Source organism: Passer domesticus, chromosome 10 (genome assembly GCF_036417665.1).
Source record: "Passer domesticus isolate bPasDom1 chromosome 10, bPasDom1.hap1, whole genome shotgun sequence".
NCBI lineage: Eukaryota > Metazoa > Chordata > Aves > Passeriformes > Passeridae > Passer > Passer domesticus.
In genome coordinates, this window is record NC_087483.1 from 5,183,653 (window position 1) to 5,207,958 (window position 24,306).

At 48.8% G+C, this 24,306-nt stretch overlaps 1 long non-coding RNA gene across 2 annotated transcripts; it reads right to left on the minus strand.

Moving 5' to 3' along the window:
• Window positions 1-12,085: 12,085 nt before the first annotated feature.
• On the minus strand, window positions 12,086-13,846 carry LOC135309380 (uncharacterized). 2 transcript variants are annotated; one of them, XR_010369653.1, is made up of 2 exons: window positions 12,815-13,846; window positions 12,086-12,611 (listed from the first exon to the last, which is right to left on the minus strand). It is a non-coding gene; the product is annotated as an uncharacterized LOC135309380 (long non-coding RNA). The 2 variants fall into 2 exon arrangements; XR_010369652.1 differs by having other exon boundaries at window positions 12,086-12,616.
• Window positions 13,847-24,306: the final 10,460 nt, after the last annotated feature.

The following is a 24,306-nucleotide window of genomic DNA, read 5'->3' on the forward strand; positions in this document are numbered from 1 at the left end:
TCACAGGACAGTCAGATTATACAGAGGCACTGCCATGTTTCCTTGTGTTCTGGGAAAAATGTCCGCTCAGTCTTTGATGTTCAATGCTCCAGCTGCTGCGTGTCTGGCAGTGGTAGCTCATGTCCAAACACAACTGGGTGCCTGCTAAGCACAGCACTGGGGAGCCACAAACAGGGAAGTTCAGGCATCGCAATATATCAAGCTTCTGTGATATCGGCGGAAGAAATGAGGCGCTCAATATGAGTGATCAGCAAATCTCAGAATTTTATTGATAGGCACATACATTTATATTGGTGTTAATGAGGCTAATACATATTGCAAAGGGCGAGCTCATTATTGGTTAGTTACTTATCAGCTAACTACACCTACCTTAGCATTCTTGTGACTACTATATTGCAGCTGTTCTCATCTTTTCTTCATATTTCTACCTAACGATCCTCTTCCCCATCCTGATGTTGCACCAAGGGCACAGTGCCCTTGCCTGGTTTAGACACTGACTGTTGGCTCCTATACCCATCTCCTTCTTGCTGAACTAACGGTATTATATCATTGTGACCTTTGTCAGCTAGCCAGCTGTTCACAAAATCCTCCACACTTCCCCTCTTTTTCTGTTGCACAAGCGTAGTCTGATTAGATGCAGCAAGTATCATTCTTTGAACCATGTTCTGTAAGCACATGCAAAAACAAGGCAAAACTAACACTACTAACAAAGCTATAATGCCTACTATAATGATGACTCTAACAATAGAGTGCAACCATGATCCCAAGCCTAAAGATTTGAGCCATTCATCAATACCGGAGCCCGATTCTACCTGTAAGTTTCCAGTTAACCTTCGCAGCTCAGAGAGCTGGGAATGGATGGACTGCGAATGGTCAGAGAGGTTCATGCAACACATGCCCTCAAATTCTTCACAACCATGGCTATGGCCAGGCTATTACCCTCAGGGCAGAAGCCCAGCAGGGAATGCCGGCCGGCCAGGATAGCTCAGCAGGGGGGGCTCAGGCAACCTAGGCAAGCTATAGTGATTTGCAGTCAGCTCTTTTGTGATTTCAGCTCTTTCAGCTTGCCCGTGCTGCCGCCCCTGGTGCCGCGCAGCAGACCCAGAGAGAGAGGGAGAAGCGCTGTTTGGGTTCCGCAGGGTTCTTTTATTCGGGTCTCCGCGAAGGGTCCAGTGACAGCTCTTCTCTCCCGAACCGGGCAGAGTTAGGGGTTTTTATACCCTACAGGGGTTTTGAAAACTGTCCAATAGTAAGGGTCAGGGGAAGGTGACCTATGGGCTTACAGGGAGATAGCAGGGTCCGATAGACGGAAGAGAAGGGCTTCTAAAGCCTTAGTCATGCTGACTTTGGCATTTCCTCACTCTCAGGCTTCTGATCGCCAAGGAGGCCGTGCAGGCCCTGTGCCTGCTACAGTCCTCCAGTGGAACCAAAGCCTCGTTCTCCCCTCAACAGTAATTGACGAGGGGGCAATGTTTTAGCAATCTGCTCCACTGGAACCAATTGGGCTATCCTCTGCCCTTTCTCAATTCGTATCGGTGGAAAAGGAATATGTACCGTGACACAAATTTCCCCCGTATAATCAGCGTCTATTACTCCAGTTAAAACAAATGATCCCGTCATGGTGGCCGATGATCATCCCAGAAGCAAAGCTCCTATAGGTTGTCCATCAATGATGATTGGTCCCTTTATTCCAGTCGGTACCTTTCCCGATTGGGTGGTCATCAGTGTTACCGCTACTGAGGCTGCCACGTCCAGCCCAAGGCTCCCGGCACTGGCTGGCTGGAGTGCAGCTGGGCTGAGGTGTTGACAGCGGCTACTTGTGTCTGGGCGCGGCGGCTGTTGAACGCACTCGTCTTTATGTTTCCCGAGCGGTGTCGGCAAGCTCCGGTGCTGTGGGTATCCGAGTGACAACTCTGGCACCAGACGCTAGCTGTCTGACAGGCCCGTCGTGTATGTCCCATGCCTCCGCACCGGTAACATTTAAATCGGCCAAGAGATGGAGCCTGTGGCTTATTTGTTGCCGCCCCTTGTAGGGGTGCAAGAGCAGCTAATACCTGACTCTGAAGCTGCTGCTTGTTTTTGTAATCCTACTCCTAACTCCTTAATAGCTTCTACTAACATCGCTTGATTCCCTATGGGCATATTTGCCAATTGTTGTAACGCTTCTTCTATAGACCAATTAGCTCCTAGGGTATTTAATACGTTCCTCGTAGCCTGGTTACTATTCTGGAGTGCACATTGTTGCAGTAAAGCACCTGTCATAAAGTCAGGGATTCCCGTCCATTCGATAGCAGCGGCTGCCTTATCTATAAAAGATCCAAATGATTCATCTCTTCCTTACTTTATTCCCATATAAGAGGGGACCCCGCCTGGCTCTTTTATCCTGTCTATGGCCAGCCGTACTAAGCGCATAGCCTCCCGACATTTTTCAGCACCAATTAACGCTTGCGCTTCTGTACAAAGAAAAGGTCCTGAACACATTAGCTCATCCAGGGTTATTCCGTGTAACGGGTCGCCTTGCTGCCGTTGTGTCGCTACACATTCCTGGCAAAGTGCGTGCCAGTGTGCATTAAACAAGAGCTGCTGATGCTGAGTGAAGAAAAGCTTCGCTACTCCTTTGCAATCAGCTGCCAGTAATACCTGACTCCCCCAGATATAATCAAGCATCTGCTTTGTGGGCTCACCGGTCACCCCAAACTGACTAACTGTGGACCGTAATTGTGACAGCAGCTTCCAGTCCAACGCTGTAATTGTGGCTTCATACCCACCCTCCACCAAAGGCAAAAATACCGCCGGACAAGCAACCTCCATTGCTGCAGCTATAGCTCCACTATCCCCCGAATCCATGATCTCTTTTGCTACCGCCACCCATGCTTTCCTTCGTTCCCTTGCAATGGCCCCCGCTAGGTCACTTTTTGCCCCAGGGATCGGCTCATTACAAGGAGGAGGAGACGGAGGGTCTGGCCATGGCACAGGCGGTGCGGACGGTGCTGTTACAGCACCCGTGGGGGTGAGCTGCTGCTTGAAGAAGGAGCCGCTGTTGGTGGCAAAATGACTGTAGATGTGGTAGGGGGTAACGGACAGTCGGAGCAGTCCCCATGACTCTTATTCTTATCATATGCTACGCTGGCTTGCTGCGCAGCTTTCTTTTCTACCTGATGTTGTAATAACTCATTGTGCATGACTCACCATAGCTTTCCTAACTTCCTTGCAGTTTTATCCTCATCTATAGCTGCCTCCCACAGCTTGTCACCAAGCTTACACCATTCTGTTAATTCATGCACTGTATGGGGATTTTGAAAAAACCCTTGTGCATACCCGTAAGTTAACAACTGTGGGAGCTCATTCTGCAAGTCTATGTCCTTAACCTGACGCTTTTTTAAAAAGCAATTAAATAAATCATATGCTGCTTGCCTTTCCATTTCCATTTTTGAGAACGTCAATGCTCTTGCAGCCCTTCAAGGTCTCGGCAGCACGTATCGGCTGGGCTCTTCTATAAGGTCACCCAGGGCGCGGCACCTTTCGCTTTCGCAGGGGTGGTTATTCGCCATCCTTGCTGCTATAGGACCCAAACTCGTTCACTGACCCACCGTGGTTGCCATTAATGGTATCACATCTGGGGTCACCATTTGTTGAGATCGGCAGAAGAAATGCGGCACTGAATATGAGTGATCAGCAAATCTCAGAACTTTATTGATAGGCACATACATTTATATTGGTGTTAATGAGGCTAATATTGCAAAGGGCGAGCTCATTATTGGTTAGTTACTCATCAGCTAACTATGCCTACCTTAGCATTCTTGTGACTACTATGTTGCAGCTGTTCTCATCTTTTCTTCATATTTCTAACTAACGACCCTCTCCCCCATCCTGATGTAGACCAAGGGCACAGTGCCCTTGCCTGATTTAGACACTGACTGCTGGCTTCTATACCTATCTCATTCTTCCTTAACTAACGGTATTATTTCAGTGTGACCTTTGTCAGCTAGCCAGCTGTTCACAAAATCCTCCACAATGCTGAGACCTCCTCTCTCTCTCTCTCCTCCTCCTTCTCTCCAAGCTGAACAAGCCAGTTGACCTCAGCTGTTCCTCATACCGCTTCCCCTCCTGTCCCCTCATCATCTTCATTCCCCTCTTTGGATGCTCCCTGCTGCCTTTATATCCTTATGATACATTCAGAGAGGTTGCTGCTCTTTTCTCCCTGCATCTCATGACCCAGCTGTACTGTATGCTGTGCATGACACCATCCTGGGGGATCCAGCACTAACAGTAGCAGTGCTATTTGTTTACATGGGGAAATATTTCCTGCTGAAAAGGAGCCAGGCTTTCACTCATTCACATGGCAGTTAGCTTGCATCATACATTCTTGAGATAAGGTTCCTTGCTGGAAATTATTTTTCCCTTAATCATTTCTCTGCCTTGGATGTGAAAACTGTGCTTTTTGTTCATTCCTTCCTATATAAAACCTTTGGGATCCTTTGAACCCTTCAGAGCAATCCCAAGGGCCTTGCCTTGGAAGAATATACCAGAGTCTCCACCTAGGCTGAAAGAGAAAACTTCCCCATGGAGCCTTGCAACACAATGATCCACCCCAGTTCCTTTCCCTACGTGTTCCAAAGTCTCCTGGTTTTCCTTTCCCTGTTTCCTCACTGATTGTGGTACCCCTGGTGGCCAGCCCCGTCTTCCCTGTAGGCCAGTGCCCTTTGCCCTGCCCTTGGTGCTGCCCCCGTGTCCCACTGACCCCTACTTAACCTTGTGCAGACCCCATGGCCAGGCCTTTGTCCCTGATCCCTTTGGCATGGTGGATGCAATAAACCTTCACTGGAATACATCAAACAAAGACCCCTCCTGTCTTTCCTCTGCTGAGCTATGTGAGGTGTGCGTGTGTGCATGGACTATGAATGGCTGTTCTTGTGGCCCTGCTCCAAGCGGCTTCTGAAGGAGATGCTTCGAAGGAGGTGGCAGCACTTCTACCATCCTGCCACATGGAAACAAGAACCTGCTGTGTGCTTGCCCAAAGCTCTAGAGATCTGTTGTTGTGTGAATGGAACTGTGAAACCATGTTCTGTAAGGTCAGAAGTCTGGAGTCAGTCCATGTAAAGTGCTGTACGCAGGGGTGCCAGCCTGCACCCCACACACTGCTCCCTTGCCAGAGGCGGCGCAGGCTCTTCTCCAGGCTGCTGTGGGCCCGAGCCGGGTGCCCATGGAGCCCCGGCGCGGCGGGGCTGCGGGGCGGCCCCGCGGCTCCCCGGGCAGCAGCCCTGCGGAGCCCGGCGCCAGCGGCTGCTGGCCGCGCCTCAGGGCTGTGCGGGCAGGGGAGGCCGGGGCTGGGCGCAGGGAGCGCCCGCCACAGGGGCTGAGCCCGCGCCGAGCCTTCCCTGCTGCCGCTCTCTGCAGCTGGCAGAGGACACGAGCCGAGCGGCCGAGCAGCTGCGCCGGGCCCTGCGCTGCCTGGAGAGCCCCCAGGAGCCCCTGCGAGAGGCGGCCATCAGGTTCATGGGTGAGCCACGAGGCCGGGCTCCCTCCCCGGCCCGCCGCAGCTCGGCCCTAGGGCCACCCGCTGCCCCGGCAGCGCCATCCGGGCCCGGCGCCGTGGAGCCCCGCCTGGCCCGGGCGCTGCTGCCGCCCTCAGGCCGCCCTGCCAGCTGAGAAATGCTCCTTGGGCCTTGGCCTTGGTCAACAGCCCCTGGGCTCAGCTCCTCTGCAGCTCAGCACAAACACTGTCTGCCCCAGGCACTGCTGCTGCCCAACCAGCTCCTGGTTTCTGGAGGAGCAGCCCTGAGAACTGGTTTTGTTCCCTCAGTGGCACAACATCCCTGTTCTACACTGCCAAAGAAAGCTGTTGATGCCAAGTGCGGCCAGGAGGAACCATTGCTGGGACTGAAGCCCCTCTCTTGGGGCCCTACAAACAGCGCTGCAAAAGGAGCCCCTTGGAGCTCTCCTAGGCCAGCGACTCCCTCTGAGTGGGGCCTCTCCCAGCCGGGAACTCTCCCGTTTGCTGCACTCGGGGATCCTGAACAGCGACGGAGCCTGGGCCGATCCCCCCACTCCTCCAGGCTCAACCCTTCACCCACTGGGGAGATGCCAAAGCATCCACAGGGAGTATTTCTTCCCCTCAGGGGAATTTCTCACAGGTGCCTTGCACTGACTCTTTGTGTCTGTGTGCACACAGGAGTGCCTGTGCTGGGGAAAAGTGACAGAAATGATGCTCTCGGAGGGGTTGGAGTGCCTTTGATAGCTGAGTCAGTCAGACCTGTAAGTGAGGTTAAGTCATGAGGAATAACCTAAGTTAAATGTTGTTAAGAGTTGTTTTGCTGCTAAGTAGCTATGTTTAATATAAGTTATAAGCTGAGTTAAATACTGTTAAATGTTATTTCTTTGTTAAATTGCAAAGTCATAGGTCATAGGTTAAATACTGATAAGCTCTGTTCTTTTGCTAAATTGTGAAGTTGAAGGTATCAGTTAAGGTTAAGGTGGAAGTTAAGGTTAAGTTATAAGTTAAGTCCTGTTAAGTTTGAGCTCTGTTAAGCTTTTGGGCCACATTCCTTTTATCCTTGCCCTCACTGTCCTTGTGTCACACACACACACACACAGGGACGGTTTTCGGTTCCTTTCTGGTTTGATTGCCTGGATTTTGTTTGGTTTTGTTGTTGCTTTGTTTCCTTCGTGTGCTTGAAGTGTCCAGTCAGGAGCAGAGTGACTCTTGCCAAGGAATTTTGTGGTGCTGTCACTTAATATTAAATCTGGTTGTTGCTGATCCCTTGCTGGGGATTTTTTCAGCACTCTCAAGCACTTGTTCGTAACAGGGTGAAGGAGCCCTGGCCCAGGCTCCGGCCCTGGGGGACACGGGGACACTGCCGGGGGGTCCCTGTCCCCCTGTCCCACCCCCCAGGGCCCCGGCCTCCCATCCCCGTGTCAGGCTCTGGGGTCGATCTCGTGAAACATCCTCTGGGGGAGGCTGCGGCGCCGGGGGCGGGGGGACCCGGGGGGACAGGGGACCCCGCTGTGCACGAGCAGGGTTGGACTGCTCTGGGGGAACTGTGAGGGGGGGCTGGGGCAGAGTGACCTCCCCAGTGACCTCACACAGCCCCTGTGATGTCACACAGCCCCTGCAATGTCACACAGCCCATATTGTGATGTCACAGATAATGTTGTGATATCACACAACCTACCCTGGGATGTCACACAGCCATTCTGTGATGTCACATCCCCTCTGTGATGTCACACAGATACCCTGTGATGGCAGAATCCATTCTATGATGTCACAACCTATGATGTCACAGAGCCTACTCTATGATGTCACAGACAACTCAGTGATGACACACACAACTGCTCTGTGATGTCACAAAGCCCCTTCATGATATCACAGGGCCAGTGCTGGGATACCATTCTGTGATATAAATCTGCACTGTGATGTCACAGAAGAAGATTTGGTGATGTCACAGAGTCACCATGTGATGTCACCGTCTGTTCTGTGATGTCACACCTGGCTCTGTGAAGTTGCTCAGTCACCCAGTGATGTCACAACCCACTCTCTGATGTCACAGAGCCACCTTCCATGATGGCAGAGGCTACTCCATGGCCTCACATTCTACTCTGTGATGTCACAACCCCCTCCATGATGTTACACAATCCTCTCTGTGATGCCATACTGACACTCTGTAATGTCCCAGCACACAGTTTCACATCACAGCCTGCTCTATGATGTCATACTGCCGTGCCATGATGTCACAGCCTGCTCTGTGATGTCACACAGAATCCCTTCTATTATGCTGTTGCTACTCAATGACCTCACACAAGAAACTCTGTGATGTCACAGCCCAACCTATGACCTCACACAGCCCACTCTGTGCTGTCACACAGCCCCTTGCTGACATCACAGCTGCTCTGTGCCTCTAGGACACAGCCACAGAGGTGCTGCTGTGACACAGCCCCCTCTGGGACATCCCCCAGCCCCTGCCAGTGCTGAGCCCCTGTCAGCTCTGTCTGTGCCCTGCTGGTGTCCCTGAGCTGCCCTGGCAGTGCCCCAGCCCTGCTGGGCTGTGCACAGGAGCTGCTCCTGGCCAGAGCTGTCTCTCTGCAGCGCTGCCCTTGCCAGGAGCTGCCTCTGGGCCAGGAGCCCGGCCCAGCTCAGCAGCACAGACAGAGCACAAGGACTTTAATGACCCCCTGGGGCTTTGGTGCTCTTTGCATCAGACTCAGTCCCTCAGAGTATCCTCAAAGAACTTCTCAAGAACTCCAAATCAGATTCAAATTTCAAACTTTCTTTAACTTCTAATGGGTCCCAAGGAGGGACACAACTCATGTGAATGTGTCCCCAGGTTCCAGGTAGAGCAGAACACTGGAGGCAGTGATGACAGGTGGAAACAAGCAAGGGAAAGGTGTCTCTGGTGCTGAGCAAACCTGGATGTGTTTCAGGAATGCAAAGGGCCAAGGCCTGAGCCCCAGCCCCTATCAAGGCAGATCCTGTCCCTTCCTCCTTGCTCAGGGCTCTTCCCGGGATGGGCTCTGGCATGTGGGGATGTGCAATGCCAAGGGCAGGACCATGGGGCGGCCCCTGCCAGGCTGCTGAGCAGGGACAAGGAGGCAATGAGGCCCCAGGCCTGCAAGGGTCACTTGTCCTCTCGTGGCCTCAGGCCCGGGGCCCAGTATTCGGTGTCTGCACCTTCAGCGAGGGCAGGGGGCCAGCAGGGGCTGTTGTCTGGGTGCTGCCAATAAAGGGCAGGGGGCAGTCGCAGGGCTGGCACCCAGCCCGGGCCCTGGTGGCTCCCCAGGCCACGGTGCCGTGACCGCGGCCCCTCTGTCACAGAGCTCTGAGCCCACACAGCTGCTGCCACCATGGCGAGGGCGGCCGTGTCTCCTCCCGCGGGGCTGCGCAGTCGCTGCTGCCCCGGCAGCTTTTGGCCCCACAGAAACAGCAGCAGAGCCTGCTCAGGAACGTGCTCAAGAAGAGCAAATCTACTTTCAGCACTTCCACTGGCTGCTCCTTTAGGGTGATCGCACCACACTCAGAGACACAGAACACCTTCTCCTTCTCCTTTGAGAATTACGTCTGTCCTCTGCACTTTCGCAATGCTCCAGATATTAGCTGCTGGCCTCAGCTAGACATATAAACAATGCTGCATTAAACTTTAAACTCGCCTGGTTTTTTATGCAAGGATGCATGAAAAACACACAGAAAAGTCCAAGGAGACATGCGAGTGGCTCTGTAGAGTCTCTCTGTCCTGTGAAATTCAGTAGCTGTTGGTGCTTTTGTACTGCAGCTAATCCCAGCTATGGAAAAAATCATTCCAGGAAAGAGCAACATCATCTGACAGAGACCAAGAGTTGCCAGCAGTTGCTCCAGGTGCTGCTGCCAACAGCCCCTGCAGGGAGGAGCACAGCCCCCAGTGCACGTGGGCTTTGGCTCCCTGTGGCACAGAAGCCCCCCGGGGCACAGGTCTCTGGGGCAGGAGAGGGGCAGCAGCGCTGCCAGGGCTCGGGGGGTGGCAGCTCTGCTTGGGCGGGGACTCTGCCACACCTGCTGATGGCAGCGCTGCCCGGGCCCCAGGGCTCAGAGCAGCATTGGTGCCCTGGCCCACACGTTCCCTGTGCCTGTCACAGCCGCGGGTTTAGGATGGCCAGCAGCCGGGACGTGTCCCAAGGAGGCTGTGCCAGCTTCCCTGGAAGGCCCCGTGCCCTTGCCAGCGCGGCTGCCTCGGCAGCCCTGGCGGCTCCGCATTCCTCAAACCAATGGAGAAACAACCTTAGGCAGATGAATCAACCTGGGCTGAATTCTGGTGGAAATTCTGATCATGTAACCACTTGGTGACTTATAGTTCAACAAAATATATCATTTTATGCCCCCCTCCCTCAGCACCACCTTGATCTATCTACATTACAAATATTTCAGACAGGAGTCACCCACTTCCTTCATCTGCAAGTTTCAGTCTCCCATGTCATTGATCAGAGGCTGAAATTCCCAATCTCTTCATTAAAATAACTAAGAGAAATAGAGCTTCAGTTTGGGGTTTTTTGTAGGGTTTTTCTTGTTGAGGGTTTTTTTTTGTTGTTGTTGGGGTTGGGGTTTTGGCTTTTGTTTGTTTGGGGTTTTTTTTTTGGCTTGGTTTGGGTTTTTTTCCCCATTCTTTTAACTCTGCAGCCTAGTGACATGGATTTCAGGGCCAGGAAAAGAAGGAATCCTCCCTTGTGAGGGTGGGGAGGCCCTGGCACAGGTTGTCCACAGAAGCTCTGGCTGCCCCTGGATTCCTGGAAGTGCCCAAGGCCAGGTTGGAGCAACCTGGGCTAGTGGAAGGTGTCCCTGCCATGGCAGGGGGTGGGATGGGATGGGCTTTAAGGTCTCTTTCATTATGATTGTTATTGTGATTATTTTGGGAGAAATCTGTTCCTTCTATGACCAATGTCACTGTCTGCACTCTAGAGCAAAGGTGATTCATAAAATGCCCTGATACTTCAAGACATTTAACTCAAGATCACACATGGATATATCTGAGAAAACCCATTTTTGGTCAGATTCCATCTTTTGCACAACAAACAGAGGTAGGAGCATTCAGGCAAGTTCACAAGAGGCCTCTGCTCCCACACTGTGTGCTGAAATGAGCAGGGAAAATGTTATGTTCCTTTGGGGTCTCCTGTTGGGATTTCCCTTCTTGTCCTTAAAGAGAATTCAGGATGGTGAGTGCTCAAATCTTGGCTTGATCTGTGGGATTCTACAAAAATCCTGTTGTTGCTCTGACCCTGATCCCACAAAAATTGAGACTGCTCACCACTTATTTCCACAGAAGGGCAGTTCACAGGGTGTGTGCTTTGGAAAAATCCCATCCTCCATCTCACAGCTGCTAAAGGGTTAGGAAACTCTTGTTCCCTGTTGCAGACCATAAGAGATGAGCTCACAAGAGATGAGATGTCAGAAGAAAAGTCCCACAGAACCTGGGAATGGTGATAAAGAGGAGACTGAGATGATGGAATTAGGTCAGAAACTTCCTATTCCTCATCATTATGTTGAGGGTAATGAAGGTCCAGCTCATACCATGAGGTTTCTGGGGGGTTAAGAGTACAGGATTTTGCAACATGCCACAAAAAAAATTCCCAGTGAGCGAGCCAAGAAGAATCAATCCTTGTGTCACATACTGGATGTACTGGGGCAGGGTGACCAACTCAGCTGGGAGTTGAGTCATCCCAACCTGTTGAATGGGATCCAAAGGTTTCCCCACTTGGGTTGACAGAAATAGACACATTTTTAACAACTCTCTGATTGCAAGGCAAGTTTCCTTCTGTTGCAGCTCAGGGCAGGGTCATGTTGCACAACGGAATATAAATCAGTCACAGCTTAGAGCCTGTCAGATAAGGTCATATTTCTCTCCATTTATGCTTTTTTCCTGCCCACAGGGTGAGTTTGAAAAAAAGAAATTAAGATTTGCTGCATTAGTCAGAGATTTCATTGAGTGTCTGAGAGACCTGCACGATGAGGGATAGGAAATGCAGCTCTCAGAGTAGTGCACACATTGTACATCCAGAGCAGACATGGGCCTTCCATACAAGAAGCAGATTAATTTCTTCCTGAACGTGCTGGGAAATCCCAGTAGCCACCCCAAGAAGGGGAATCCCCACATTGCTGGAGATCATCTACTCCAGCACGTAAGGAATTCCAGAGCCAAGAAATCCTCAGGGAGGTGTGGTTGGCACGGAATTCCTCACTACTGTCAGTCCTTGGAGCTGAAGTGAATGAGCAGAATCCACTCCTGCAATGCTCTCGTGTAACATCATGCATGGAATAACAGTGCTCCGAGACACTGTGCTCCCACCTGGAGCAGATTATACCACCCTGTTGTAGGACACTGTCTCTCCTGGGATTCAGCACTGTTCCCCACACTCAGCCCTGACACTGGGCTCTGCTTGGCCCTCAGTTCTAAATTCAGAGACCAAGGACAGAAAGAAGCATCACACAACCACAATCAAATACTGGTTTGGATGCAGTTATCCTCAGTTATGCCTCTCCTATTCTATAGTCCACAAGGGGTGAGGAATAACACATGGTGAAACGTAAAAGGCAATACACAGTCCAAAGTCAAACACAATACAGAAGTCAGTAAAAATATCATCTTGTTTTACTCCCAAGCTAAAATCTTTTGCCTCCCAGAATATTATAAACCCATGATTACTTTGGAAGCTGTGGCCTGACTCTGAGATCTACCAGACCATCACAGACCTACATAAAGGAAAGGAAACAAAGACCTAAGGAGAAATCCTGAAGGAAGGAGCAGGAGACACCCTCAGGAGGAGGGAGACAGTCAGACCTCTTGGGACACAGCCTGCTCAAGAGAGCTGGAGGCTTTTTGACAAGGGAGCTGTTTGTTTCTTTTGAGGTCATAGCAACAGAACATCACAGACATGGCATGCGAGGAAATCATGAGTTTTCCAAGGAATACCTCCCTCCAAATAATATAATCCATCTCTCATCTTAATGGAAAAAAAAAGTCCCAAACCTATGCAAACCTGCCAGGCCAGAGAGACAACACTATCTTCCTCCAGCACATCCTCTGTTTTTCCAAAGGCATTTCCCAGCTGTAATTCCAAGGCGCTGAGTCCTCTCACGACAAGGGTTGAGCAGCCTATTCTTGAGAAACACAAATCACAGATAAGGAGGTGACCCAGACAGTTCTCAGAAACAGTAAAAACCCAATGTTTGTTTGCTTCCAGCTGCTTCCTGCAGGCCATCCCCATGGCTGCTGCTGGGAACTGACCCAACAGCCTCCAGCTCAAATAAAAGCCATTCTCCCACAGCAGCTCTGCAGGTAGCTCTGGTCACCCTTACCTGTTCCAGTCCAGCAATCCCCCAAGCCTGGACTAGGATGAGGGAATTTCAAGGGAATGGGAACTCTCCTCCAGTCCTTGGCTGGCCTTGGTTTCACAGAATCCCAGAATGGGCCACAGTGGGTCCATGGTCCCTGCTCCAGCAAGGTCATCCCAGAGCACAGGATTGTGGCCAGAAGGCTCTGGAACATCCCCAGTGAAATGTCACCAGCTGTCCTGGTGGGCTGGTGGCAGAAAATGTCCTGACATGAGGAGCAGCACTCCTGAATACCTGCTTGCATTCCTCCTTTCCTTTCCAGCTCCTTTTGGCCTGGCAAACAGGAAGAAGTAAATATTATAGTTATCCCATTCTCTCTTCATGGAATCATTTCAAGTGACTTCTTGAATCACTCCAGGGACTTCTTTTGGAAATAGTCACAGACGGGTAAATCTGATTACAGACAAAGCTGCTGTGACCCTGCTATGTGGCAAAAGTGAAAACCACATTACTCAGCACCTTAATTAACCTGTGGGGAGGTAAACGATAATTAGGATAGATCATTGATAACACATGCTGAATTAGTCTGTCTGCTGGGGTTTAGCAGCAATAGGGACACACAGAAAGAGAATTAGGGAGAATCTTTTTGTCCTGGGACAACACATCCCAAGTGGTGCCTCAGGTTTTATTCTTTATTATTATTTATCATTCCCACTTGGTAATTTGATGCCAAATAAGCCAAGCACCAGGGATGCACTGCAGTGTGGGGCACACTTGTTTCTTGGCTCCCTGATACTTCAGAAAGCAAAAGGTCATGACACAATGTTGATTCGATGTTTCATATCAAACAGCTACTGCTCTCCAGCTGATTTGTTTGATGCTCATGATGGCTGTGAATCAATCACATATTGAAAAGTGCATACAATTAACATTCACAATTAGGGATATTTACCCAAAGCTATGCAGTCTTAACCAATATTCCACAGGATCAGTTTGATTCTTGCCTCATCTTCCATCCAAATCCAATAAACACATTGTTTAGTGGAGTAAGCCTGGATGATTACATTAAAATGAGACTTCAGTAAGTTTTTGGTTGAGGATTTCCATACTGTATCCAGATGCTTCCATGATTTCATAAATATGAAAGAACTCATCTAACCTCATCTCTGAATGGCCTGTTCTTAACAACATTAAAACTATGAAGAAAGCAGCATCTGAATTAAAATCTTGACTGTTCTTGGAATATTAATGAAGGCTTTTAATTTTTTTTTTGTTTTTAAGTTTCAAAACTTCATATTCTGGGAAAAAAAAAAAAAACAAAAACAGAATAGACACTTCTTGGTAGTTAAAAAAGTATTTTTCTAACTAAACATACTGATAAGAATGTGTTTAGAAAAGCCAAACATATGCAGAAGGAGTTTTTAATGGCTGCAGTTACTTTGGGAAACTAATTCCTTTGAGTCTATTTGTTTATCAACACAACAATTTGTCACAGACTCTCCATCCTCACTCTCGTACTGCAATGATTTGGAAAAAAAAAACCCTGTGTGCTATCCATGGTAATGTGTCTTTTACTATTTAGGTACGAGAGGAAAAAAAATGACAACTTGAGTTTGCAAAAATAATTGCTGCAAGCACAAACACTCCAAGAGCAGGTTGAAATGATTGACTACATTGCTATCCAAGATGAAATATTTTGTAAGGGGAAGCCAGGGTTAATTCATAAAGAACTTCAGAAGTCCAAGATAAAAACTATCTCTGGGTGGGGAAGATCTCAATTAGGAACTCATTTTTTAACTCTTATCTCAGGCTGACTCCAGTCAGATGATCAGATTTATGTCTGATCCTGCCAAAATCTCTTCTCTGCCCTGAGGCATGTGCTTAAATGCCTTGTTAAACTCAAAGGAAAGCTTCCCAATGGGAAGCTGACTCTTCCAGAGCATCCACGTTCACCGTTCACCGTGGCCATGTGGAAGCTCAGCATTAACTTTGGACAACACCTACTGAGTGCAGGCACCTTTTTTTTTTCTTTTTTTTTTTGGTTTTTTTTTGGGGGGGGTTTGTTTTTTGGATTCTTTTTTCTTTTTTCTTTTGTTTATCCCACTCTTACTCAGCATTCCCACTGTTTTTCAAGTCCAGAAAGGAGCCTGCTGGATCTCCCTGCAGTGGTACCCAGAGGGTGGTTGGTGCCTGAGTCAGGGCTGGTTTGGTCCCTGTGTGATTGCCCACTGGAATTTGGTGGGAGACTCTTATTTAATGACACCCTTCCCTCCAGAGAAACAGGGAGCTAGAGAATCCCTGAGGAGCACAGATGCATTACGAACTCCTTCCACAATTGCACAAGTGTAGCCAGCAAGGAGACAGACAAATCATCTCCCAAAAATGAAGGATAGATGGAAGCAGGAGGGCTGTAGTGCCCTGATCTCCAGAAAGCAGCTCTGCTAAAAATAGTAAGGGTCTTGCAGGAAACTCAACCAATGCCAAAACTCTGCTTTCCTCCAGCGCTGTCACCAGCTTCTCCCAACCCATTCCAAGCTAAACAGATGAGGATTATTCTCTGTTCATGATCCAGCTTTCCCACATGAAAGAGAAGGATAACTGTCTATAACTTTTTGCTCCACAGGAGCCATGGAAGAGATAGATATTTTGCTCAGAGATGCTCAGACTGACCCTCATCCAAGAGTTACCACAGTCAAAGGAGGATTTTCAGAGGATTTTATGCTTTTAATGTAAAAAACACGGGGAAAAAGAAATTGGCATCAGCAGAGACACATCGATGTAGCTTGATGTCGCAGAAGAGACATCTCCTAGTGATGAAACTTGTTCAATATTCTAAACAAATCAGAAATGTGTTTAGTCTGGAAGTGATTATTTTGCTTATTCGGATGCATTTGATGTTTAACCACACACTGCAAATATGGCTAGGTGGCCCAGGTCCAACACAGGAAGGGAGATCACAGCACCACAACCAAAAGTGCATTACACAGGACTGAATAATACAGATACACCATCATTAGAATCCCACAATTTCAACCATGGAGCCGATGTTTTATGGTGGCTGGGAGAAGCATGATACATGTTCTCCGTTTTCAGATCCTGCAGTGTTTCAGGATACATGGGAAAGCAGATGTTTTTAATAGCCTGAACCCTAAATAAGCTTATTCTTCCAAAGTAACAGTCAGGAGAGAGACACTGCTGCACGAATGGGCAAAATGTTCCATCTGTCCTGGCTGTAGTGGAAAATGTGTATTCTGACCAAAACAGAGATTTTCACATTAAATCTAAATTTTCCCCAAAGTGTTCTTGCCCAGGTTGGACAGAGCTTGGAGCAACCTGCTCTGGTGGAAGGTGCCCCTGCCCATGGCAGGGGGTGGACTGAGATGAGCTTTAAGGCCCCTTCCAACCCAGATGATTCTGGGATTCTGTGATATTGCTGTCCTTACACGGAGTAAATCCACGGATACTGCCTGGCCATGCACCCACTGTGGTGTCACCTGAGGTGGCAGAACCAGGCCCAGATGCAAGGGGAACCCACCCAGACCCTCTGTGCTGCACTGACTTCAAAATGTTTGAGGGACATCAGTCACACCAACAGCTGGGAGAGGCCCGAGCACACCTCAGGCTACCACAGAGGGTGTTCAGAAAGCAGGGGGAGAGAGCAAATCTAGAAGCAAACCAGCAGAGTAGCAGCCCACAAGGAAAGAAACCAGAGAGGACTATCAGGAAGGCTCTCAGAAAGCCCCATTTTACAGGCAGGACCACAAGCACCCGACATAGGAACGCTTTTGAAAGAAATGTGGCGTGGGCTTACACCAGAAACTGTAAAGCACAGCTGCCCTGATCATCTTACACTGTTAAGAGGGAAGGGAGAGATGTTTCTTGGCAATACTGCTCCTTCCCACTGCCCAGAGGATGCAGGCTGCATGGATGATCCTCCCCTCCTACTCAGCCCACAAGGCAGCAATCTCTCCAGTTAAGCCAACAGAGCCTTCCCAAGAGCAAGCAACCAGGAAACCGTTCCCAAATGTTACTCAGGTCATGTCAGCTACTCACAGATCTCTCTGTCCACATCTTGCTCTGTGTCAAACCCCTGGTGCACCTGCCCCCTGCGCCCTGTGCCAGTCAAAAGCTTCATGAAGATCATAATGTCATGTCAAATCCTCATGGCTGCTTCTCGGCAAGGAGGCCAGTGTTAAAGGATTTGGATCTTCTTTATCCCTCTTCAGCTTGGATGCTTGCATTCTTTTCTAAGTAGCTTTGAACCTCCTTTGTTTTCTCTGCAGTCCTTTTTGTGAGCATAACTTGACAGATTAAGTAAGTTTAAACAGCAGATTCTAGTTAAACCTAAAATTGGTTTCTACTCTAAGTTAAATTTCTAACCCCTTGTCTCACTGCCTCCCAGCTCCTCCAGGTGCAGGAGTTGTAACAGCATGGAAAGTTCTCCTTCTGAGGTGAGGCAGCTCCTGAACAGGAGGACCTGATGGAGATCTCAGTTTTGTATTCAGTCACTGATGGCTGCTCACTGGGAACTGTGCTCCTGTGAATGCCAACTCCTCCACACCTGGAGCTGTATTTTCCAGGGATTTGTGGGAGCTGCACCTCTCAGGTGCCACAGGACACTCAGAAGTGCTGAGAGGACTGTGCACTGTCACAGGTTACAGAGATGGCAGGAAGAGAGTGGGGAGCACTAACAGAGAGCAAATCCCATTTATTCCCTTTCCCAGGTTCCCACTGAGCTGTCCAGTGCCACACATGAGATAGGTGCTTCATTCAGCAGAGCAGCAGCTCAGCTCCTTGATTTCCTTAGGCCAGGGGATTTTAACTGCAGCTGGGTTGCAAAGGCTGAGAGCAAGGGCCACGTGGCCCTCAGGGACAATCCACATCAGATGCAAGCAAGAGAGACACCAGCAAGGCCTCTGCCTCCTAAACCTCAGGAAAGATGCACTTGCATAATGTGAAATCCCTTTAAAGACATTCCCAATTTTCCTTCATAGGGACAGCAAGGAGGGAGGAACTGGCAGAGTCCCCTCTCCCAGCTGCACACAACTAATCCAGCTGAAGATTTTTTCCGTCCTGATTCACGGAAAGATTTGCCGTGGAAGAAGCCAAGCCTTTTACTGCTTCCAGCTCCAAAGATGTTTCTTCTGCATCATCCATTTTCTACCAGCTGTCTGAGCTCACAGCCCAAGTCAGACCAGAGCTGCAGAAGCAAGCCTGGTCCATTCCAGAGATGGAGCACAGGCTGCCTCCTCCATCCCAGGCACTGTGGCCTTGCCCTCCCTCTTCCCAAACTGATCAATCCCTGCCTTTCTCCTGTGGGCACCTCCATCCACAAACATCTGCCAAACTGCTCTGAGCTTCCCAGAAAAGCCCTGGTTTCCCTGAAAAGCATGTATCCAGCCCAGAAATGCACTTTCCTCACACAGCATTACGAGAGAGAATCATCTCATCCCAGCTCATCTCTCCCCCTGCCATGGGCATGGACACCTTCCACCAGACCTGCTTGCTCCAAGCCCCACCCAACCTGGTTTTGGATACTTCCGGGGATGGGGCAGCCGCAGTTTCTCTGTGCAACATGTGCCAGAGCCTTACAGGGAAGAATTTCTTCCATATATCAACTTTCTCCAGGCTGAACAGCACCTGCTTCCTCAGGTTATCTCCATAGGGAAGGTGCTCCAGTTTCCTTATCAACTCTGTGGCCTCCTCTGGACTTGCTGCAACAGTTCCATGCCCTTCATGCATTGGAGGCACCAGAACTGGTCACTGTACTCCAGGTGGGGTCTCAGGAGAGCAGAGTGGAGCAGGAGATTCTCCTCCCTGTGCCTGCTGCCCACACTGCTGGGGGTGCAGACATCCAGTGACTTGACAGAGCCGTCCTCCCACCTCTTCCCAAGGAAAAGTGGCACAGGAGAGAGAACATCTGCTCCTCAGGCACTGACATACCCAGCCTAGCCTATGGAGAGCCTGCTCTGGCACAGCCCAGGTGTTCCCAACCTGCTGATGTTACACCAGGAAACAGCACTACTTGCTTTGGAGTAGGAGCTGGAGCTGCTGGGAGGGACACAATGCCAGGAATCAGTGACCTCCCAGCAGCAAAGCAAAGCAAAGCAAAGCAAAGCAAAGCAAAGCAAAGCAAAGCAAGTAACCTCTGCTGTCACCTTGTCAGGTCAGTGCCCAGTACAGCAACACCTTCACACCTACCAGGACATGACAGGCAAACCCTTACCTACATGATCCAAAACTCAGGAAAACACACCAGTTCCCCTGAATCCCAGCTCTTCACCCCATTTGCCACAGCAAACCTTAAGTGCCAAGTCGTACTTTCCAGCCCTACAACCTTTCTCCAGTAACTAACCAAAACCAAGTAATAACAGTACAAATTATTTTCCTCTTCCCTCCTTCTCCCCCTCCTGAATTCCCACTCACAGCCCCTCGTTAGGCCTGGTGTTAATTAGAACAGGCTGTGAAGTTCAGTACATCTGTGCAAAAGATCAGGGGTGGACAGACACATGACATGAGCTCTTGCGAAACCAGGTCCAAAAAAAATTACCCATATGATGGTGACAGCTTCTTCAATCATTTCTTTTGGTATTTAGCTTCCCAAAAAACCTTAGTAAAAAGAAAAATAAAGAGGAGGCTACAAAAAAATAACCTCAGGCATTTGGAGGGAGAGGGAGTTTTTTGCTCAAAGGTCTTTCATTAATAATCCCCTTAATAACAACTTTTATTAGTTTGTAAATGTTCCCTTTCACTCAGCCATTTGATGGCATCTTTGGCAGCAACAGCCCATAATTCTTCATTGCATGTGTGTTTGTCTGCTGTTAAAAATTTAAATTAAAATTTAAATTAAAGCAAGGCTTTCGGTTGAGGCTGTAGAGCACAAGAAGGAGAGGAAGGCATCAGCCTTTAAAGTAACAGTGTTGCTATATGCATGTCAGCCTAAAACACAGAAAAATCCTGCAAAATGATATCGACTTCCTGAGAACAGGATTCAAACTCTGGCCCAACCCAACCTGGTCTGGAACACTTGCAGGGATGGGGCAGCCACAGCTTCTTTGGGCCACCTGTGCCAGGGCCTCACCACCTTAACAGGGAAGGATTTTCCCCCCAGTATCTGATCTAAACCCACTCTTTTTCAGTTTGATGCACTGAAACTCATGAACTTGCATCTTACACACTGCTGAGTTTGGTGGTGTGCCTCTCTGGTCTTCCAAAGCCACTTGGTGGTGCAAACGAGGATGGAAGCTGTAGGACTTTGGACCATCTCCCGCTCTCCTTCCTGCTCTCTCTTGGTTTGGCTATTTGGAGGCTTCTGGAGAAGAAGCCTGGATTAATATTCTCAGGATAAAAATGAGTAGGAGGCCTGGCAAGCAAGTTTTCCCTCTCCCCGTGATTCATGAGGAAGTCAGACAAGGAATGTCTCCATCAGGAGACAAATGGGCTAGGTTTAATGGCATCTTTCATGGTGACATATTTCTTTAGGAACTGCCAGTTAGTTACTGGAACAGCCTCAGCACAGAACAAGAGTGACTTCTAGTGCAGTCCAGGGACATGGCAAGAATTACTGCTTGGCATTGTCCCTGCATGTGTTTGAGCTCATCAGCCTGTGCTGCCTGATGCAAATTAGGCTTGGTCTGAGCTGCAAAGTGCCTGAAAAAGTGACAGGGATGTGGCTGCCCTGGTGGAAGCTAAAGCCTTGTCACGCTCCATCCACCACAGCCATGGAAAGCCAGGGCATCCAAGGTGAATCCATGAGCAGACAGCACACACATGGCTGCTAGTGGCAGCAAACTGGGCTTCCTAACCCAAGAGTTCATTCAGCCTCTGCAGAATTTCCAATTCCAGTGATAGACACTGTTACCTCAGTGAGCAGTGTAAGAGCTGGGAGAAGTCAGACAGCTGACAGCAGCCTGGTTGGTCTAAAACTTCAAGAACCACAATCCCACTGTTTCCATCACTACCTTTCTGAGTCTCTCTCTGCCTGCATTTTTATACTTTACACTATCCTCAACCTATGGCAAGTGAAAACAAGACCCCTCCCCACTTCTACTCCAAGTGTTTTTGATAAAATTGTAGATAGGAACAGAAAAGGATAAAATAGGAGTATCAGAGTGGGGTAAAAAATGAAATTGTTAATACAGTTCATATTTGGTGCAGCCTTCGTGCAAACATGTCAGCTGGAAAGTGCTGGCAAGAAAAACCAAGAGGGATGTATGTCAGCTGAGCAGCATATATTGCCTGGGAAAGGGAACATGGAATTGCCTGTGACTGCACGTGGCTGTCCTGTTTGTACAGGATCAAATTCTTGCCTGTGCACGTAGCAGCCATGCAGGAATCACAGCCCACAGCGTCAGGCAGCAGGCACAGTGCCAAACGTGCTCCTCGTGGCTGTGCTTCCAACAGAGACACCAGAACTACGGCATGGACTCAACAGGTTGTGTGCAGCCACTGCAGGGGAAGCCCTGCGTGCATGGGGGTCCCAGAGCCCCAGAGTGGTTTGTGTTGGAAGTGACCTCAAAGCCCATCTCATTCCACCCCTGCCATGGGCAGGGACACCTTTCACTATCCCAGCCAAGCCCATCCAGCCTGGCCTTGGGCACTTCCAGGGATCCAGGGGCAGACACAGCTTCTCTGGGTAGCCAATGCCAGGGCCTCCCCACCCTCACAGGGAAGAATTTATTTCCAATATCGGATCTAAACACTGACTTTTAAACCATTCCCTGTTTTTCTATCACTCCGTGCCTTTCAAAAATTCTCTCTCCATCTTCCAGCACCACCCAGCTGATCAGAATGACTGAAGGTATCTTTGTACTTCAGGTTCTCCCTATTGCAAATACACCTTGACACATCTCCCTTCACAGAAAAAGTTCTTTGAACAACAGTTGGTTTGAATGCAGGGAAAAGACACTTTTATGGGCATACATTATTTAGGAATATTTCACTAGAGCACTGGAGCAAATAGAGACCTCGTTGAAAATTAAAATATTCATAGGAAAGAGTGAGTCCATATGAGTTAAGTTTCAAATTTCACAAAATGTTTCACTGTAACATTTTTCAAGGGAAAAGTTCCAAGTTTAGAACTTGAAGTGGTTTTATTTAAAACAATGTTTCTTTCTTCTACTAATTTTCTTTTCCAAGCTCAGCTGTTGAATCGGAACTGAAATATAAGACATTTTTTGTGTCCTCAACAGGTCCAATAAAATTCTTCTCTTTTTTTTAGAGGTGTGATTTTTTTACCCCCTCAGATTCCAAACAGAAAAAGTTACAGCTCATCTTTTTTTCATTCTTGTTAAAAAAGCTCTTCTCCACCCTAACGCAGTGAAGAGAAAAAAAATAAAATTTGTGGCTCCTTCTTCCACATTTAAAACCCAAAGAACAACAGAGTGCCTCAGGCTTTCTAAATCAAGTGCATGACTTTTCCTGGAGCAGTGGAACATGTTCAGCTTGGGGAGTAGAGCTTTAAGGCTAATAAGCAGCTGGTTTGGTTTACAGAAATGCTGCAGCATTCCCCCACAGCACCCATTCCCCATTTCCCAAGAAAACTCCAGGAATCACTGGAAGACAGTCGCAAAGACTTCCCTGCAATGGCCATAAGGAGAAGCAGCTTTAATCCCACACCCAACATAAGAACTTGGTGTACATTCCAGGCTGCTGCCAAGGCCCTGACTCTTTTTCCTGCATCTTTAGTTCCTGGGCAAAACTACATTTCTAATCTGTACATAATGTTCAGCTTCATCTCTTGCAGTTTATGGGCTTGAGCACAAAGGCAATTCTCACTGCCACTGGAAGGAATCCCTTCCCTTCATTCCCTGGAAAAGGAAAAGCAGTGTCTGCCAAGGCAGACACTCCAGCCTAACTTTCTTTTCATATAACACAAGGAAAAAGCACCTCTAACTCCCTGGCAGTGATGAGATCAAGTTTTTGCAGACATTTATGGGTTTATTTCTAGCTCTGACCCAGACACCTGCAGATTCTTGAAGACCCACCTCTGGCTGAACCAACCCTCTGAAATCTTATCACATTAGACAAAGCTGTGAGGAAAGCAAAATGCTTCAGAAAAAGTCAGAACCACATCCTGAAATTCTCTGCAGCTCAGTTGTGAACAAAATAAGCATCTTGACTCTTTGTTGCCAATGCCAAATTTCCTTCCAAAGCAAATGTTCCCAGCCCTTAGTGCCAGCCTAACTGGAGAGTGGTTTATCACAGAGCTGGGGAGAACCTGCTTCCCACCATGGCCAAGACCCAGCCCTGCTGATGGGAGACACTGAGCTCCACTCCCAGCCTGCCCAAGGTGGTTAAAGAAGACAGACCATGTTGTAAGGCAGCTCAGATGCTGATAGAGCTGAGTCACCCCCTCTGTAACCTGAACATCCCAGACATGACTATAAAGACAGTAATAATCACCATTTTGGGGGACAAGGCCAACTTTTCATCCATCAGCCACTACCCAGACTGTGACCTCACTGGGGGTTTAGTCCCTGCTGTGTTTCTTTAAAGACCTGAACAGCACAAATGAAAGCTGCCTCAATGCCTGGAGCCACAACCAGAGCCAATGGTAGCTAAATTTTCCACGGAAAGCTTTAGCTGGAGGACAGGGAACAGGGTGGAGCTAAGAATATCAGTTACACAGTGACAAACTCCTGCCTGGCATTTCCTCCGCAAACCATGAGCCAGCTGCAGCCACTCCTGCCAACCTTCAGCATCCTCAACCAGCTCAAGGGGCTCTGTTCACATAGAAATCCTTATTTGATGGAGCAGATACAGCTCTGGGAATCTCTCTGAGGACAAGATAAGCCTAGTGGGATTTGGCCTCTTAATGCCTATCTATTTCACTGGGTATCCAAATACCAACTCAAAGAGTATGGGATTAATATCCTTGCATTACATCTAGGAAGATAAACAGGCAAGAGACCATCCTTATTTCATGGATATGGGAAAAGAAAGACGAGGAGAAGCACACCACTCCTACCACCCCAACATATGGCAGAATGGGCAACAGATGCCTGTACCTTCATGATTCCAGCAACAGGGTGGTTTGCTTTCACCACTCCCCATCAGCAAGAAAATCCCCATCTTTTCCATCTTTTCCTTTTCAGGCACTCCTAATACCCCAAAAGCACAAAAGCTTTGGGTGTTGCCTGATAATCACCCAGGTCCTCCAAACCAAGCCATTTTAGAGTGCCCTACACCAGTCAGCACATGCTTTTAGGTGCTTCAAACAGTCCACACTGCAGGAAATCCCCGTCACTAGCTAAAGACCCAGAAGAAATATCCTCCTTGGCCTACTATCAAATACACATCCCATGAAAAACAAGCAGAGTCCCTCTGGAAGCTCTCAGAGCTGAGAAAGCTTCTCAAGGCACCCACATAGAAATTGAGACTGCTTCTTGTCCAGCTGAAAGATATTCCTACAGCTTGGACTGGTAAATCTATCCTCTTCCTGCTGTCACCTGTGTTGGTGATGGCAGTGGCAGCAGGAACAGGGGAGATCAGGGGCCACTGGATGCAGGCATACA